The following is a 5,985-nucleotide window of genomic DNA, read 5'->3' as shown; positions in this document are numbered from 1 at the left end:
CTACTGCAAGGCAACGGAGGGAGGAGGGGAAGTGGAGCTCTGCAGGGGCTGGGAGCAACCAACACAGGAGGCAACTGCCCTGTATGTGGGGAGAGGGTGTGTGTGGTGAGCGGGGAAGAGGTGCGGGGGAGTTGCATTTCCAGGTCTCTGGAACTTCCTGGCTTCCACTTCTCTGGAGGCTGTCTCTCCAGTTGGCTCTGAGCTCTTGAGCTTGCTGCATGCTGTTCCTCTGTCCGTCCGTGAACTGGCTGAACTGCTGCTCTTGCTGGCTCTCCCTCTGCGTGATCTGTGAGCACTGGTGGCACGCGTCTGAGTCTGTCCCCGCACCACGTGGGGTGCTTAAGGGCCCCCTTACAGGCTGGGCTAAGCGAGTACACTGCAGCTGGCCGCCATGCGGGGGCACCGGGATCTGCTGGATCTTGCCTGTGTTCGGGATGCATCACCTGCATGGTCCATTCAGTGCCGCTCTGGGCCTGCTGGACTTGACCGTGTGGATGGGCCTGGACCTGCTGACCTTCTTCACCTGCATGGTCACGGGTGTGGTCTGGCCCTGCTGAGGCTGTGCAACAATGATCTGCCCAGGCTTGATGGTGCTTGTGGAGCTGGGGGTCTGCTGGCCTTGCTGCTGCCCCGGGACTTGATCGGCAGTGGGCTGCTGAGCCAACCTGCAGCAGTCCTGGACAGGTTCAGCAAGAGTCACATACCAGCGCAGCTTCTCCTGATGCTTTGCTGGTTTCCACTCATCTCTCAGAACATCAGTGAGAAAGTCAAACTCATCACATTTTGTAATTGCCATGGCAATGTCATGCCTCTGAAGAGTCTGGTGCTGGTTCTCCTCCGTGTGGATCCAGGCCCCAAGAGTCAACTCTGTGATAAAAATCTGGGCTTCCTTGGCAAACAACACAGGGGCTTCTGCACTGACCATCTTCACATCGCCAGCCAGTTTCATAATCTTCTTAATACGAGCCAGTGGGAGTTTCTGTACTCAGAAATCTTTCACTGTTAAATTCCAGATTTCTCCCGTGACACGAGGCCAGAAGGAATGCAGAGTTTGCTGGGCACCACTGCTGCTAGCACCACCAAATCCCCCTCCTGGGGACATTCTGACAAACGCCTCGACTGGGAAGTCCAGGGACCAGCAGGAGCCGCCTCAGCACTTGGGCAGCGGGGCGGGGCAGACAGCAGGGCAGGGCAGAGAGCGGGGCAGATGGCTGGGCACTATGGCGGGGGAGAGGGGAGCATGGGTCACCGAGAACCGAGAACGGAGAGCGAGAACCGGGGCGGGCGGGGGAGGGGAGCGCGCATCATAAGGAAGGAGAACAGAGAGCGCCAGAAACCACGCCAAGAACAACGTGGCAGCCATGCCGTTTACACCACGTCCCCCCTTTACCCTCCCCCTCCCTTGGCGCCTTCCACAGTGATTCTTTTAAGTTGAAATAAGAGCAAGGACCACTTTTATGGTCTTGTCAAGAGGCAGCTGTGACTATGATATGATTATGATCATATGATCATACTATGACTTTTCCTTTCTTTAACTTTAGGCTTATTTAAATGCTGCTTTATTGCACGGAAATCCTTATATAATATCAATTTTGAAAAGCAAATGTTAAAGACACAAATCTAATAATAATAATATACCAACTGGTTCATTAATTATAACAAAAGCATCATATTAATGTAAGATGCTAATAATCATGCAAACTGGGTGTGGGTAGGGTATATGGAAACTTTCTTTAGTATCTTCATAATTTTTATGTAAATCTAAATGTGTTTTTATGACCCAGCAATCCCACTGCTGGGCATACACACTGAGGAAACCAGAATTGAAAGAGACACGTGTACCCCAATGTTCATCGCAGCACTGTTTATAATAGCCAGGACATGGAAGCAACCTAGATGTCCATCAGTAGATGAATGGATAAGAAAGCTGTGGTACATATACACAATGGAGTATTACTCAGCCATTAAAAAGAATACATTTGAATCAGTTCTAATGAGGTGGATGAAACTGGAGCTTATTATACAGAGTGAAGTAAGCCAGAAAGAAAAACACCAATACAGTATACTAACGCATATATATGGAATTTAGAAAGATGGTAACAATAACCCTGTATACGAGACAGCAAAAGAGACACTGATGTATAGAACAGTCTTTTGGACTCTGTGGGAGAGGGAGAGGGTGGGATGATTTGGGAGAATGGCATTGAAATACGTATAATATCATATATGGAACGAGTCGCCAGTCCAGGTTCAATGCATGATACTGGATGCTTGGGGCTGGTGCTCTGGGATGACCCAGAGGGATGGTATGGGGAGGGAGGAGGGAGGAGGGTTCAGGATGGGGAACACATGTATACCCGTGGCGGATTCATTTCAATATTTGGCAAAACCAATACAATATTGTAAAGTTTAAAAATAAAATAAAATTTTTAAAAAAATAAATAAAAATAGGAAGGTTGGCTTTTTAAAAAATAAATAAATAAATAAAATGTAGGTCTTCATAGAACCGTTCAACTTCAGCTTCTTCAGCGTTACTGGTTGGGGCATAGACTTGGATTACTGTGATACTGAATGGTTTGCCTTGTAAACGAACAGAGATCATTCTGTTGTTTTTGAGATTGCATCCAAGTACTGCATTTCAGACTCTTTTGTTGACCATGATGGCTACTCCATTTCTTCTGAGGGATTCCTGCCCACAGTAGTAGATATAATGGTCATCTGAGTTAAATTCACCCATTCCAGTCCATTTTAGTTTTCTGATTCCTAGAATGTCGACATTCACTCTTGCCATCTCTTGTTTGACCACTTCCAATTTGCCTTGATTCATGGACCTGACATTCCAGGTTCTGTACAATATTGCTCTTTACAGCATTGGACCTTGCTTCTATCACCAGTCACATCCACAGCTGGGTATTGTTTTTGCTTTGGCTCCATCCTTTCATTCTTTCTGGAGTTATTTCTCCACTGATCTCCAGTAGCATATTGGGCATCTACTGACCTGGGGAGTTCCTCTTTCAGTATCCTACCATTTTGCCTTTTCATACTATTCATGGGGTTCTCAAGGCAAGAATATTGAAGTGGTTTGCCATTCCCTTCTCCAGTGGACCACATTCTGTCAGATCTCTCCACCATGACCCGCCCGTCTTGGGTTGCCCCATGGGCATGGCTTAGTTTCATTGAGTTAGACAAGGTTGTGGTCCTAGTGTGATTAGATTGACTAGTTTCTGTGCGTATGGTTTCAGTGTGTCTGAACATTACCCACCAGATATTTTACAAGGGAAAAACATTGAAAATTGCTTCAACATTTTCACATCTCTTATAGAGCCCAAAATGAGAAGTCTGACCCAGAGATAATCATCGACAAGAACCAAGTTCATAATTTCCGTATTCAGGGCACTTTGAAGGGTTTAGTGGGAAGCAATCAAGATGACTAAGGATAAAGGAATTCAGGATAAAAATTAAGGATAAAGGAATTTTGGTTTCTTGAAAGTAAGTATCTAACCGTAATCCTCACTTACAAAAATGTCTACATTCTTGTCTACACTACTCTGGGGGAGAGTGTCAGGCTAGTTCATCTATCTAAACTCATAACAAGTTTCACTTGGCTATAACAGAACAAATGAACCTAAATCCTGAGAGAAAGGGTTATTAAATATTTTAATGGGTTACCAATAGAAGCCATGGGTCCTTCTTTGGAGTTATTTTTAAAAACAGGAAATCTTCTCTTTAAGATAGCCTAGCAGAAGTCTTGCTCTAAAATAGAACGTGATCTCTAACATACTGTGAATCTTTTGTGTGTATGGCCATTGCTGATTCTCCTACTCTAGTTTCTTTGTGTCTCCTATTGGTGACCTTTCCTCTAATCTCTTTTATCTTGAGTATTGATACCTCCTGTTTCTCAACATCCTAAGCACGGCAGAGTTTCTGGTTAGCTTCCGACACTGTCTCAGTTTAGAATGAAAAGTGAAGACATATTCTCCATCCATAACTGAAACATAACACTATGCCTAATTTCTGGTTTTGAAAGCTTGAGATGTTTTCTCATTTATGCCACCCACAGAATTTCCTTCTAAATTCTGAACGTATAGAATTCTGTCATTGGAGAGGAAGCCTTCAAAGGTTTTGAGATTTTGCCAGTTACTGGAAGGGTTTTATTGGCTGCAAGTTATGATTGAAATTATTTACTTGCTATTCAGTTTAATATGTTTAGAGACATTTCTAAATAGGCTGCCTCAGGCTTTTCAGTGATATCTAGAATAATGATGTAAAAACTGTACAACAGTGTGGGAAATAAAAGATAAGTTTAGAGGAAAACAGCTCAAGTCCCCAAAGAAAACCCACTCCAGTGTTCTTGCCTGGAGAATCCCATGGACAGAGGAGCCTGGCAGGGCTACAGTCTATGGGGCTGCAGAGTCGGACATGACTGGAGTGACTGAGCGAGCACGCACACACCCCAAAGAATTCTTTAATAAACACTTCTGTGTTTCTGTCACACACACTCTCCTCCTGTGCTTCCATCTTAGTATCTATTATCCCTGCATAAGGAGCTTCCAAGTAGGTGAGGAATTTCGGCATCCACGTGTATGAATGTGTGTATATGTGTGTGTATGCCTGTAGCATTTGCATATATACATAACAGATGGAAGAGTTGGTAGCACATAAGGCATATCATATGTACTCCAGACCCCAATGAAGATGAAAAATATATTTCTGAGAAGAAAACTGATAATTTGCATATAGATAGATACTGATATAGCCAACTCTCTGCTTCCTATTTCTTTCATCATTTTGAACCCCTGCAGCAAAGGTATGCCCAGGACCACACACTATTTTTTCTCCATAGTAGAAATTATGAGTTTGCACATGTGAAAACAAAGGATATTCCTGAGTTCACATGTAAAAACCTTGTGAGAAGAAAAATGCAGTATTCATCACTGTCTTCAACAGAACAGAAAAGGTCAAATAAGAGAGGATATTAAAAAAAAAAAAAACTGATAAAGCATTAACTGAGAACATTAAATGATCCAACCTAATATTTCCACAAGATCTAATTGACAGACATCATTCCATCGAAAAGAAAAGAGGCTTCTTTTTATAATCCCTCTTCCTCAGTAAGGTTGGTTTCCATAGCCACAGGCTTGTCAGCCGGCTGGCTTGGTTAATGATGACCCTGGGGAGCCAACAAGATGGCCTCTATTTCCCCATTTCTATTTGCAAACCACAGCCAAACTGGTTCTAGAAGTTGTCTGAGAAGGAGGCTGTGTCCCCAAAGAGGCTAATACTGTCTGATCAGCAACATCCTCAATAAAAAGCAGAGACAGTAATTATTGCTTTGTCTACAATCCAGTATTCTCTTAGGGAGCAGCAACGGTGTCATGGAATTCCCCTCAGTCTGAGGAGAAGGGCAAACAAATCCATCACCCTATCAGACAACTTGGATGCTTTTTCATGAAAACCCAGAGGTCCCAGGGTTTCTTTCTGAACCTCAGGTGCTTTATCTATAAACAGAGATGTTTGCTTGCTCTCTTCTGTTCCAATGTGCTGATTCTGCTCTGTGACCTAACAATTTCTGTTCCACCATAAAAAGTTCGCGTGGCCTTTCCTGCCCCACTTCTCTTTTCCAGTGGTGACCACACGACAAAGCACGAGTCCCCAGAGTACCAGCAGGACACTCTCTGGTTTGTCAGGCCAAAAGCCCCATGATTTCTCCGCCTTTGTAACTCACTCTTTTAGCTCTAGCCTGATTTGGGAATGAAACACTCAAGATATAGAACACTAAGTTTGTCGAAAGTACATCATCTTTCAAAAGGACAGCAAGAAGCCTTTGTTGATCACTCTGACCTTCCAAGTTATTATCCACTTTCTCTCCTTTTCTTGACAAATTTAATTATATGGTCTACCGAACATCACCTCTGCTGCTGTCCTCCAGGGAATCTTCTGGATCCAGAGATGGAACTCACAGGCGGGTTCTTTACTACTAGTGCC

At 44.0% G+C, this 5,985-nt stretch overlaps 1 pseudogene; it reads right to left on the bottom strand.

The window, feature by feature from the left end:
- Positions 1-1,102, bottom strand: part of LOC104988482 — a 14,644-nt pseudogene extending 13,542 nt beyond the window's left edge.
- Positions 1,103-5,985: the final 4,883 nt, after the last annotated feature.

This window comes from Bison bison, unplaced genomic scaffold (assembly GCF_000754665.1).
Source record: "Bison bison bison isolate TAMUID 2011002044 unplaced genomic scaffold, Bison_UMD1.0 scf7180017864134, whole genome shotgun sequence".
Lineage (NCBI taxonomy): Eukaryota > Metazoa > Chordata > Mammalia > Artiodactyla > Bovidae > Bison > Bison bison.
This window is presented reverse-complemented; position numbering and strand designations above follow the sequence as displayed.